The sequence below is a fragment of the Bombus terrestris genome, chromosome 14 (genome assembly GCF_910591885.1).
Source record: "Bombus terrestris chromosome 14, iyBomTerr1.2, whole genome shotgun sequence".
Taxonomy (NCBI): Eukaryota; Metazoa; Arthropoda; class Insecta; order Hymenoptera; family Apidae; genus Bombus; species Bombus terrestris.
In genome coordinates, this window is record NC_063282.1 from 5741131 (window position 1) to 5753256 (window position 12126).

Here is a 12126-nt window from a genome sequence, read left to right on the forward strand (position 1 = left end):
AGTTACGCGACACAAGGCGTCGTTATCGTTTGGTATTTTACAGGGAAATGGATCTAATAGCGTATCCTCTCGCCGTTCGAAACTGATAATTTTCTTGGAAATTCACCGCGACTGTTTCAAAAGAGGGTACGTATTATCCAGCAGATGATCGTGCCTCGTAAACTAAATTTCAGGCGCGGCTTAACTCGATTAATCCCACGGAGAAAAAATATTGCAGACAGACATGGCAAAAATACAGAGGAAATTTAATCATTCTCGGGCAAATTAAAGATAACGAACTGATAAAGTTGTTGAGCAAGATATACGAAACATACCGTTTGCTTGCATTTGATTCATTAAATATTGCGCGCCTTTATCGTGGAATTCTTGCTCGTTATTAATTCATTGCTCATTGCAGCGGTTTCTAAATTAAAGAACATATATTTCAAAATATTTCCTCCCCTCCCTCTCTCTCTCTCTCTCTCTCTGTATAAATTTGTAATTATTAATATTTTAAAGCAGCCGAGCGTAATTGGAGCAAAAAAGTAGAAGCAAGTCGTTTAGCGGATAAAGAGAAGATGGTTGTTAGGTGCTCAAGTTGCGATAAAACGAGACACGGAGCTGCATGAATAAAGATTTAAGGGATCAAAGTTGGAATGTTAGTTTAGGACGGATATTCGATGAAGTTGAAGAGTTATACGTTGGTATATGTAGATGTTCATATAACCGGCGAGAATCAAAGTATATTGCGCGAGGTAAATGAACGAGGCTCGCGATTCCACAAATTCGTATGCAGTGGCCGATCTGTTTCCAGCGTCGACAGACTTTTTCGCGTTTTAAAGAGCAAACAGCGGATTGCAAATACTTTGAATCTACTGCCGGAAGCGTTTTTCCATTTTAATCTCGCGCGGCTATGTCGTGTTGTTTCGAGCTTTATTTTCGTCGGTATTTATCATTGCCATGGATTTCGAGAGAGAAAATAATTTCTGCCCCGAAAAAAGGAGGATCGTTCGATCCAATAAAATTAACGAAGGACAAAGACGGTTCATCGCTAATTTTAGAATTCTTGCGCACCAGTCGAGTTATGTGGACGCGATGCACGGTATTGGGTCACATTAATCACTGTTCTTTTATCGATCGGCAGCTCGATAAAATTCATCTTCGATGCCTCGATCGACTTTCCTCTCGACTGAACTGCAAAGAATTCCAGGACGAGGCTCGAAGCAAGAATTAACCGAGTATTAAAGCGACGTAAGCGAAAAGTCGAGAAGTTTGAGTTAATCCTGTTCATCAACCGTGGAAAGCGTTATCCGTTTAATCTCTTAGCGAATAAAGTTGTAATTTTACTTTCTGTCGGTATGTCGCCACAGCTTTGAAAAATATGCTAAACTTTTTACGACACTTGCAGGAAATTTATTAAACGTCATATCTAGTCATATTAAAATACGATAATACGATAGAAAAATAGGAAAGATAGCAAAAATTAATAACGGAGAGAAACTCAGTAAACAAGAGTGATTCACAGTTTCGTACGACGTTCAGTTTTACTCGTTCTTACTTCGCATAAATCGAGTAAATATTTCTGGGATATGTTTGATCAGATCTTTGCCAAGATCTTGTGAGCTCTTCTATGTTTCTTTCATATTCTATAGTTTTAAGTATCTTGGTCTTTTCACGCATTTCTAATACACGACACTCGATCACTTGTTATAAATATCGCAGATTTCTGTTTGAGTAAAAGAAAAATCTAACTGAAAATGTTACAACAACTGTGTTAACATCAGAATTACTCGAGTGGATAAACCGATCAGTTTATAAGTTTTCATAGAAATTTGATGAATTTGCTATACTACGTTTCTGTATATTTGAGTGATTTTTGTTCACACGTACAGATAAAACTTTGTTTCTTCCTTTCCATTGTATATATTTGTTTTCCTTCGCATTTTTTGGTTTGATTTCTTTCGATAGAAATGTCATACTTCACTCGTCAATGGCTTGAACGTTATCGTTTCCAAGAATTTCACTTGCAGAAACTGTTCGATGATCTACTTGCACGGTAATTAATGTCATATAAATTATTATCATGATTCCGCTCGCTGCCATAAATCTCAATTGCGCCTTATTCCATCGCCACATAAGCTATAACATACACGTTATTACGTTCATCTGCAGCCGAAGTGCGGATTATCCGGGTCATGTTTCCTCGAAAGCTAAGCAATTTCGAGAAGCGATAGCTTTTTACTTCGCCTTCTTGATGCAACCGATAGAAATAACGTTTCCTAAAACCAAAAAGAGACTGCACGCTCTAGCGCACGTAACACGTGAAAAATGTAATTTCATTGCATTACGATACATTGCACATAACACGTCCAATATGTAATTTCATTGTATTGCGATACGTTGCACAATAACACATCCAAAATATAGTTTTACAGCATTACGATACATCGCACGTAACACAGAATGAAATATAGTCTCGTAAATAGAGTGCAGATATCTATGAAAATTTATATCATTATGAATACAATAATAAAAAAAGTAGAATCTAAAGAGAAATTGATTTTACGTATTAAATACAACAAGCAAACCTAATAAGATTTTTACTTCCATAGGAAGTTTAGAGTCGCGAGGACGCATAGGATGCACGCGATTTGCGAAACTATGTAACATATGCAGAGTAGAGTGCTTGTTATGATATCTAATAAACGAAACAAATCGCTATTTGATTACGGATATTGATAAAAATCCGCAGCCTAATCATAACAAATATTACATTTTCTATGTTCCATATATACTTTCGCGTGTTATGTGCATTCCGCGCATATTTGAACCTGCAAGTTTGATGAAAAATTCATAAAAATCATTTCCGTAAAAGAAAAAATGAAAAACACCAATTATCAATTTAATTCGCACATGGAATTCAATTTCGAGCAATTTAACGCACACTAAAGGCGAACGCGCGTTTCAGTAAAGCCACGTTTCCTTTGATTTCGTATTCGAAAGTTCGCAGCAATTTGTAGCAGTTTGATCGAAGCTCGATAATAACTGGAACGAGCTGGCCTGATCGAGGTCAATCACTCCTCCTACCTTTTACGTTTCTTTTCACATGGGTGGGAAGTTTCGTTTCTAGCAATAGTTGGAATTAGTTACAATTTACACGAAGGCTATCTGCTGGAACAGCTTGCACAAAGCGAGAGCTTCGTTACGCTGCAACTTGTACTATTCGTCGGATACTAATTAATAAAGGAGACAAGTCCAAGTTGTCCCGTTGTTACGGACGTCCGTAACTCTTCGTTTCCAACGTCATCGGCTTCCACTTTAACTAATATTTAATACTGTACATCTCTCTCATAATGTCGACGATTGCGTAAAATATTGCTCATTTCCTGCTTTATACGATTTGCACGATATTTCTTTCGTCGTACACTGTAATATTTGCATATCCTTTGAACATTCTTCGTAATCTCTAATATTCGTAATTGGTCAAGGCTGCCGTTCGACCTAGAAGAATAAAAGAATATTGCGAAACTTCTTCAAGATCGATCTCCGTTTCTTTGAACTATGTAAATACCAATTATTCGAGTGTTCGGGCTTAAAGCGGTTCAGAGATATCCACGGTTCTACGGGTCTTCCAGTTTCTTTCAAGGATTCGTCTTATGAAGGGTAATCTCACCTTTCGTCGAACAGATCAGGGTTACGGGACTTTTTCAACAAAGAACACTAGTAAAAACTTGAATTCTATAACTGAGCTCTCGAACGACATTCGTCGTAATCGAAACTTTCTACCGCGATACGTGCAGCTGCGAACAAATTTCTCTCAACTTCTTTAATATGCCAGCGTTTCGAACAACGTTCCAGATTTTTCGCATAAACGTTGCACGCACGGGACGAAAATTTTCAGTGTGGGCGTTGTTTAATTTGATCAAGGTATTTAGATTTTCGTCAGCATTTTGGCTGATGTTTGGTCAAGTTCGACAGCCTCGATTACGATTCTTTCAAAAATGCGTGGATTTTGTTCACACGTTTCTGTTCCAGTGTAGCGTACAGCGTAAATAAAATCGCCAGTTCTCTTCAAGGCAAACGAAACGATAATTAAATATACCGGACGAATCGGTGGCGATCTAAAGATCGATGATTCGAACGAGCGCTGATTTTACCAAGCGAAAGAAAGTCTTTTTTTTCTATCGGGAATTAGTTTTTGGAAAAAAGATTCGTTCGTTTACTCTGCTTGAATAAACCAGTTATATTTGTCGATGGAAAATATCCCGCACGTTCAGAGCAATACGTGTGTGTGTGTGTGTGTTTCGATACAGAAATTACTCTGCCTCCTTTCTTTTCCGGTTATTAATTTTCATCTTCCTGGAAATTTGACGTTTTGGGTTAGATCTTTTTGTAATTTTCCAATATTTGCGAGCGATATATGTTGTCAAATGGAAGGAAAAAGGAAAAGAAAGTTTGGATCAGAACGATGGTGATTAAAATTCCTTACCTTCCTACGTACCAAAAAAATATGAACTGTAAAAGGAATATTGCGTGTTCCGATGCAAATATTATTTTACATGGTTTCGATATTCACGTTCCTGGAAATTCATCAACAACGAATAAAGTTTCCTCTGGAAATGTTCGCGCAGGAGAATGGATAATGTTAAATAGAACAATGATGATACGGAACGATGGTAATTAACATTTCTTTCTTTTTCGTCGATCTTATTGATCTCTGAAGCGTACCTTCTTCGTCTTCGTAATGTAGTACACGTTTAACCGTACGTGTTAGTTGCGCCACGCTAACTTACTTCTCTCGGCTGTGTCGTTCAATTTACTGTTGCAACCCATACGATACTGTTGAACTAACACAGAACTTTGCTGCACATTGTGCATCCTTTGTGAGTAGAAACTAATGGAAATCAAGTGGAGGAGAAGTCTCTCAAAGGTTGTAATCAGGTACCGAAAATTTCACCAGGGATTTTTAACTGTTTAGCATTGTACATCGTTTTTGGAAGCTTCTGTGTGCGGAATGTGAGAGTTGCGTGACTCAACACATCCGCAACCTGAGTCGTTTTCGCGGCGAGTGATGAAATTTCACTCGTGAAATCTACGAAGCGAATTTCCATTTGTCCTGAAAACTCTGTAAAAAAAATGTTGCTTGTACAACGTGTAATAGAGGCTTCAGAAAGTATCGGAGAGATTTTGCAGATTTTTTGAAAACGAAAGAATTGCGAGAAAGATATGGAAAATAAACAAAGAATTAATCAACGACGACTTTGCCATTGCCGATTAATCTGTGAAAGTCAATTTTATCGTAATTGTCTTTCAAATCGTAAAATTACTCTGTAACTTCGTCAGTGTGTATTAATCTTATTTTAGTCAGAAAGTCAGTATTATCGTAATTCTGTGATTAAATTGTTTCACGAATTTTATAAGATCTTGGAATAAAACGATTGTTATATTCGATGTGGCGTTTTCTGTCCATACGTTGCCCCTTTAAGAAAACCAGGCACGTCAGCCTCGTCGTGTTTGCAAATAGGATTTTTCAGGAATAAAACAAGCTGTCTGACCGGCTGGTCAGTTGCGTGTCGTATAGTCGGATGCATAATGCACTGGATGGCGGGCAGAAGTAACGCGACTGCTAATTCCACTCTAAGAAAATGAATTTTTCATTGCTCTATCAGCCTTCGGACGATCAATGATCATCGTTGTTTACAATCGGCTTTTTCTTTCTCGTTTATTAATTAATTAGAAAATGGGGCCGATTATAGAAAATGGGAAATCGAAGGTTGACGTTCCACCCAAAAATAAATGGGACAGATAAGAGACAGAGAAGGAGGAAAGAAATGCATTCGAGAAACAATTCGTGGAAATTACATGTTGCGGAACATGCAAAATTGAAATGACCGACGATCAAATTAATTACAAATGAGAGATTGGAAGACAAAATGAGGAAGTTTGGGAGTCAGGAAGCGAGTCCTTGGAGTTGCGTGTAGATAATAAACAGGGAGAAATTGAAGATCGACGTTAAAGAATAAATGGGCAGAACGATAGAAAGGAAGAAGATATGGACGTAGGAAATTGAGGGACGATTCGTGGAAATTATGTGTTGTGCAACGTGCAAGATTGAAGATCGACGATCGAATCGAAATGAAAGAAAGAGAAACAAAAGGAGGAAAGTTATGGAATCAGGAAGTAATTTCTTAGAGTTGTATGTGATAAAGTATGAAAAGTTGGAGGTAGTCGCCAGAGAATAAGTGGACAGTACGATAGAAAGAAAGAAGATATGGGGGAGGATTTCGAATTTCAGGGGCGAACTATGGAAAGTACGTGTCGTGAAACATGCAAAGTCGAAGATCGACGATCGAATCAAAGATAAACGAAAGAGAGGGGAGAAGAAACGGAGAAAGTTGTGGAATGAGGAAGTCGTTATTTAGAGTTGCATGTAGATAATAAGGTATGAGAAATTGGAGACTGGCACTAAAGAATAAATAGGCGGAACGATAGAAGGGGAGAAGATATGGAGGATGCTTATGGAATTGGCGGATGATTCATGGAAAGTACGCGTTGTAGAACATGCAAATTTAAGGGTTGACGATCGAAGCACAGATAAATGAAAGGAACGAAGAAAACGGGAAGTAAACTCGGGGAGTAAGTTTTCAGATTTGCATGTGATAAACCATGAAGAATTAAAGGTTGACGCGCGCGTGATGGATGAATGAAAGAAAGAAAAGGATACAAACAAGGAGAACTTTTGCAATCGAAGGATAACTTTGGAGAATTTGATGTTATAAAATATAGATGAAATATCGAAGGCTGAAGCTCGTATTTATTTTTATTGATATTTATTTATTTACTCGTATGAAAATGAAGAATAAATAGAAGACGTCAGAAGTAAGAAAAGGAAAAGTCAGTTGAAATGAAGAGATGATTAAGTAGAAATAAAATATCTGAAATGAATAATAAGTGGCAAAAATGGTGGAAAGAAGAGAAAGTGAGAAAAGTTTGTAGAATCGTGGGATGATTCTGGGGAATTTTCAGCCGACCTAGTTTGATCCATGAACCAGGCTTTTGGTGGTAAAAGATTTTACACGAGATCTGGATGGAAGTTTCCACACATACACACATGGAAACAGTGGATTGACACAAGACGAAAATGTACGGGGAACGGTGAACGCATAGCTCGAATGAGATCTCGATAGGAAAGGCGAATGGCATCGTTGGGAAGAATATCCGGGTTCAAATCCCGAAGTAGATCTCCAAATGCCTCTATCTCTATCTTGCAGCCTCCAAACGAGAATAGTTCCATTAGCGTGAGAATCTAACACTTCGCCTTTACACCGCTTTATTTTTATCGGAGATAAGAATGTAAGGAACGTTGAACCTCGGAACTAGTTTCTCAACCAAATCTTGAATTCAACACAGGGATGATTTAAAAGGATCATAATCCAGTCTGTATTTTAATCAAATTTAATGTAATTTTCAAAGTAATACGTAACGGTATACATTATTGAACGTTAACGTAGAAGATTGTTGAAAAACAAATATCAAACGATTTACATATCGTTTAATTGAAGTATAAAAAGACATGTATAAGAACGAGTATGAAAAGGGGTTGAAAATATCGAAGCTAGACTATAGCAAACTATGAGCACGATAGAAGATTTTATCACGCGATAAGGAGAAACATTTCGATTTACTTAATCCTTTATTAAACAGTTGGCTGTTGCGAATTCTTTGTAAAGTGTGTACTTAAAACGTATCGCAGAAGGTAAACGGTGACGAGTATACTCGTTAAACACAGAGTACCATATGTATGGCTGTTATAATATAGAATTAAGTTGCAACGAAACGACTGTTTTTTAACTCCTTAACCTATAATACGATTTACGTTCGAGAATTTATGTTTGGTCCGATCATCTACTACGGGCTATGCCCGTAGTTGTAGGTTAAGCAATTAATTTTATTACTGCAATTACTAATTTGTGCTTTAAACAGCAAATTGTAACTACTTTTTACTCACGTCAAGTATATTGGTTAAAACACAAAATATTGTCATCTGTTCGTGACGAGTATACTCGGCAGAAACAGCTAAGCCGGTTAAGATCAGCAAAGGAAAAAGTACTAGAAAAAAAAACGGAGGATAGAATATTAGCTAATAATAGGTAATAATTTCTGCTGGCATTTCACATAACAACATTCGGGAATCGAGCAAGCAAACTCGATTAACGAAGGATTTCGCAACGTAAGAGAACGTCAATAGTTGGAATATTTCGCAGTGTATACAGGTGATAACAGCTCTTGTCGCGGTATTTCGGTTTCCCATCGAGAAGATCGTTTGGAATCGGCCACGCGATCTAAACGACCCTCGTCGATCGATAATCCGATCGATCCACTAACAAGCCTGCCGCGAACAAATCCTCGTGGCATATTGCTTTGGTGATCCATCTATTTCCTGGAATTAACGCAGTCGACCGTGCCCCTTTAATTCCATTACCATAGAAGCTGCAGATTCTTCGCTAGTTACATCGCCAGATTGTCACACCCACGTTAATACGTTCAACGAAATAACCTCCGATCTTGACTAGTGTACGTCGAATGACCGCTACTTGCGAAAAAATCTACCAATCTCTTGTAAATTAATCCGATCGGTTTATTTCTCTTTTTCGAATCTGTTCCGAAGAAGCGCCTTCCTCCTTTTTGCTATAATCAGGACCAAAGACGGCGGAATTCAAACTTTAGAATTTATAATTAAAAGAATAATTGTATAACGGAGGATAATTATTGTTCTAAGATTGAATTTAAGTGTTAATTATTCGCTACTTGTCGCCTAATTGTCTAGGCAGTAGCTTGTGATATTAGTTAAAAGAATGTTAGTAAAAGCATTTGTAAAAGGACGTTAAAAGACGTATAAAGGAGATATGTTAGTGAAACGATATTTAAAGATTACGCTGGAACGTTTTTGCTTAAAATTTAGATCCAATCTTATACTTAATTAGCTGAGAAAGAAGTTGTAAAAAACAATCTTTTACATACTAATGCTTTTAATTGCACGGAATTAAATAAAAGCTTTGCTAAACAATATGTCCGCGAAATATCACACACGCGGCAGCTTTATTTATTTATTTATGCGAGTAAGAATATTTACACTGTTAATATTTAGCCTTAGAAGCGAGAACTAGCTTTGCTCGGCACTGGATGACTTTCTCCTCTAGCTGTAAGAGGCCGGAAGCGATTTCAGCCTGAATGGGGAAAGAGGAGGAAACGGTCAAGGGTGGAGGATATGCTAAAAGCGTCTCGGCGTTCATTTCGCGCGTCTCGTTTATATTCGAGCGGAATGGACGAAAATTGATCGGCGGCCGTGTAGCGTAAATCACACGTGCCACGGTTTTAATAATAAATCAGCATCATTTTTGCCAACGCTGCCGCGTCTGATCGACATTGTTCTACGCGTCGAATGTTTTATATTCGGTTCGTATTGTATAAAATGACGAGCGTTTCCCGCGAGAGGCCATTTGCACAGGCCCGTCAGCGAAAATATATCGTGCTCGGTAAAGCCATAAATAACATTTCGGTAGTAAAAAGCCTCTTGGTAAACGTTGATGACCTGAAACCCTGATATCCAAGCTGAGAATCCAACTTCCGTTATTTACGATTTCACAGGATAATGGCCGCTAGACTTTGCACTTTTATGTATTTTATGTATGAATTTTAAAAACGTTTAAATACATAGGACGCGTATATTATGCAAATGATACGGATCTCTACGCGGACCCGGCTGTTTTATTCGTGTTCGTAGAAATTTGAATTTGCGTAAATTCCCTTTCGATCCTAAAGTCCCAGTGATCGTAATCTAAAATAACGTTTCACATCGGATAAAGTTGCGCTCCTAACGAATGCAAGCTTTTTGATTATTTTTCTTGCGAATACAGTTGCGTCCATCGCCGTTCAATCTGACGAACAGTGGATTTTTTCAGGCGAAAAATCTATTCTTTTTATGGTAGACAAGCTGAACAGAGAGCATTGTCTTCGAGCCAAGGCTTACGCTTGGTTTACGAACCGTTATCGGTGTTCACGGTTGATAGAGGGATTAATCGACGTTTGCAAGGGGAGGATTTAAAGACCTGGTCGAACTAGGATGCGGAGAAACCGGATCACTTTGGTGATCCGTCACGACAATTGTCCTGCTGATAATGCGTTAAACTGGTGCATATAAAATGCCGTATATTTCGATAAAACGCTTTAAACACGCGTATGGATCCTTTGGAATATCGTGTATACGTGATACACGTAATTAACTCTCAATGATCATACCTAATATATTTACGTAGAATATTCAATTGAATTTTGTATTCCGTATATCACGCGACAGAGATTATTAGTGGTCATCACCGCTAAATACAGAGTACAAATTTAATTAAACATCCTGACCTAAAGCGTTATGGTCATCTATGACATAACAACATCAGTGGAGGGTTAAAATAACTCTCGTATAATTCCGTGTACTCCTATCAATAATTTTTTAATTTCAGTCATTAACTAAAAAATTCTTTGAATACTTCTTTTATGATCTTATTGTTCTAATCCAATTTGATCGTTATAAAAAATTGTCCAAGTGTTTGGAAGAGCGAAGAAACAGTAAGAGTTTCGTGTTGTAATCCATAATTTTTTTATTTCTGCTCCGTACGAAGCTTCTGTTAATTTTTGTTCGTGTTTGTTTATGGTCTTTACTTTTCCTATTTGCGTCCGAGATATCATCTCTCTTATTGTTTGCAGTTAAGTATCGCATGGAACATCGTCGTTGCTCCTTCTCTTAGCTTGCCCTCCGATAGAAAATTATCGATCTTGCATTCTACGAATCGATTATCCTAACGCGTACGCACGCTCTTTCAATTATTCAAATTATACTCTCGTTACCTTTGTTGAAAGTCACTTTACGAGTCACAAATAATCCATGACTACAAAGCACAAAATTTTAACTATTTTATTTCCACGTTTCTTCATGATGTGCGACTGGCGCAGCATCTAACGATCGAGCAACGGGCAAAATTTATGGTATGGTTTCCTCGTGTTAATTTGAAAGTTTGAAAAAGCGACGTTTCGTACGCGTCACCGTAATATTTCGCTAGACGGAGTATTCCTGCTAATTAAGAGAAACACGGCGATGAAATTTTGTACAACGACGAAACTCGGAATACGTGTAATTCATTTGAACGTTTCATTAAAATACAACAGGTACCCAGCCGGCGAGACATGTAATGCGGTTGACGTGAAAACGAATAAATGGAAATGAGTTTGATCCGGGCTTGGTCGGGAAACCGCGTAATTACTTTCTCACTTCGAAAAATATTTTCCCAACACTTCGAAAACCCTTCTTTTCACCGTGTGTTCAATTCAGATACGTTTCGTCATCTCTCTTAAAATTCGACCACTTTGTGTCTTTTTTCGATTCACTTTGTTCCTGTTTCTTTTTTTCGCAACGCGATGCAATGGAAAGACATTGCAGTTCGAAAATTCTTCGTGAATTTACGATATATCTTCCACGATAATTCTGGCTATATTTTATTAAAAGTTTCACCGAAATAATTAAAGGAACCCCCTGAGAATTGTTTCCCTGTTTATGCATCAATGTTTCTAAACAGAGAACATTTCCTTCAGGTTTTGTTTGCGTAAAGATCGCGGGGCAATGACGGAACACGGTAGTTTCAAAGTTTAAACATTCCTTGTGAATGTATATTCTCTACGTTAATCCCTGGCGCGTTCTATTAAAAGTTTATCCGAAGTGATTCAAGGAAATTCTTGATAATTAAATCGTTCACAGATCAAATTGATTACGTAACTGCGCTTACTGAAATTTTTCGAATTTCGGTACCGTGTCGCGAAAAATAAACAACGACGAGTATACTCGTCAAACACAGCTGTTATAACACAGAATGATGTTGTGACGAAATGACATTTCATTTTTTTATTTTAACACTGACAGGCTTCGTCGTGACAGAAAATATTGTCATTTCTTCGTGACGAGTATATTCGTCAGAAACTAACTTGGAAAGAACCATTATTTAGAAGGACATTTTCGCGTTCACATCGAAGATTGGGTAATGTTTGCATAATGATCGCGAGCCATAGCGTGCTCTAAAGTGATTTCGATAAAACGGAGCG

The 12126-nt window shown here is 37.7% G+C and overlaps 1 protein-coding gene across 5 annotated transcripts in view; it reads left to right on the forward strand.

The window, feature by feature from the left end:
- LOC100646318 overlaps nt 1–12126 on the forward strand; it is a 193163-nt gene that overhangs the window by 31454 nt on the left and 149583 nt on the right. The gene's annotated exons all lie outside the window — the stretch shown is intronic.